The following is a 2,207-nucleotide window of genomic DNA, read 5'->3' on the forward strand; positions in this document are numbered from 1 at the left end:
TCATTGCACCTCTGGATTCTAATAGCTCAGCATTACATTGAAGGCCTTCTTGACATACACTCACATAGCACAATCAGAGTTGCACAGCATGTACATACACTCTCTCGAGGGGCATGCCTCCTTTATCACAATTAATTGGTTCCAAACCCGCCATAAATCAATTTCCGTAAGATTAAATAGTAATAAATTGAATGCATTTTTAGTTAGAGCATAGAAAACCTGTTTATGACGTTAGGATGCAACTTACCACTTCCACACAAAATGAGAGGAGAAACCTTTTTTCATTTGGTCTCATGTCCATGTCAGTCAGGGCATGTCGGCTCGGCTGTCCTGGCTCAGTAACCAATCTCCAAGCAGTGTGAAAATAGCGACAATTTAATCATGTCTCATAGCATTACTGCCTAGTGAACACCATGTATAACTTGAATTTCAATTTTTTAGAGTCAACCATGAAACAACCATTATTTTATTATATTTTAATTTTTTAAATGATAAAAAGAAATGCATGATGGACGAGTGGTGAGAGCACAGGCTTCTCAACTAGGAAACCGGAGTTCAATTCCACCCTCGGCCATCTCTGTGTGGAGTTTGCATGTTCTCCCCGTGCATGCGTGGCTTTTCTCCGGGTACTCCGGTTTCCTCCCACATTCCAAAAACATGCTAGTTAATTGGCCACTCCAAATTGTCCATAGGTATGAATGTGAGTGTGAATGGTTGTTTGTCTATATGTGCCCTGTGATTGGCTGGCGACCGGTCCAGTGTACTCCCCGCCTCTCACCCGAAGACAGCTGGGATAGGCTCCAGCACCTTTGTGAGGATAAGTGGTAGAATATCAATGAATGAATTGCAGTCGTCCAACCAACCATGACTAACAATACGAATTGCATTCCCTAATCCTACTTAATGTTAAGCATTCTTAAAATCAGGACAGCCTGATTAATTGACCAGTCCAGAATGAAGCTCAATCATCCATCATTTGGGATAGGCTCCAACTCACCCAAACCCTGAAAATGATAAGCAGTAGAAAATGGATATGTACAAGTCTTATTATGTACAAGTCACAATTAAAAATGGGTCACCAATGCTTTGAAAACAAGATGTACTAAGTACATTGGGGTCACCACAGATGCACACACAGTTGCACACACACTGGGCTTCCCAGTCGGCAGGAAGTCCTGCAACTGTTTGCTGCTAGCCCATGAAATAAGCTGCTCCCCTAGTGTTCCACCATGTGCTTTAATTTAGAGCTTCAGTGGTCAGAATCACATTCTGTGACCTGGTTTTCTTAAGCTGAACTTCAGGGGTGTTTTTACTGCCTTTTAAAAGGAAAAGAGGAAAATCTTGCTGATGTATTCTCTCTCACCTCTACCTGAACCAGGCTTATGAAAGTAAAAAAAAAAGACATATTGCAGAATGACGGCTGAAGGGATGATAATTTTAGCAATATACAAACATAAACTAAAGTATATCACCGGCTGAAATACCGCCTTTTTCATCCCTCCTATCATGACGCAAAATTACATTCAGGGTTAGTTCAACCTTCAAAAAAACCCTCTGGATTTAAGCCATGGATCAACTACAGCTGGAAAATTATGGGTTTTGACATTCTGGAATTTCTCCAGGAACATTAGCATTGGGCCCAAGCCATATTTTGATGTGATGTGTCTCTTCTATCCATGGTGTGTCAGGAAAATATGCAAAGCATGTGTGTTGTTTGCATTTCTGAATTTTGGATATGGAGCTTGGAGGTAAAAACATTATCAAGCCTTAATTCACAACTTCTGCAAGTAGAACAGTTTTGGAAGAAACCAGGCACCAACCATGGCTATTTTTAGGTTGACTACCTGTGCTGATTGTGTTTCTTATTGCATCTCATGAATCCACAATCTATTCGTAATCCCAGCCATCCCTGAATTTACAGGTTGCTGTTTTTTGGAAAGTCTGGATCTACCATTCCTGTCAATCCTGTGCCTTGCTTCACCTGTACACAGCCCCCCATTTATTGTAATACCCTGTTTATGACATTTATTAACATTATTAGAGCCCACTAGACACAAAATAACACCCCTACAGTCATCTTTGCACTCATATTAAATAATAAAATGGACATAATTAGAGGAAAAAAGACACATATGGTAATAAAAATGATATAATCACACATTCGGAGCATTGGGGGAGTTCATTGGGTATTTTTTTTTACTTTCGGT

Source organism: Doryrhamphus excisus, linkage group LG13, assembly GCF_037039965.1.
Source record: "Doryrhamphus excisus strain RoL-2023G ecotype Guam linkage group LG13, RoL_Dexc_Guam_v1.1, whole genome shotgun sequence".
Taxonomy (NCBI): Eukaryota; Metazoa; Chordata; class Actinopteri; order Syngnathiformes; family Syngnathidae; genus Doryrhamphus; species Doryrhamphus excisus.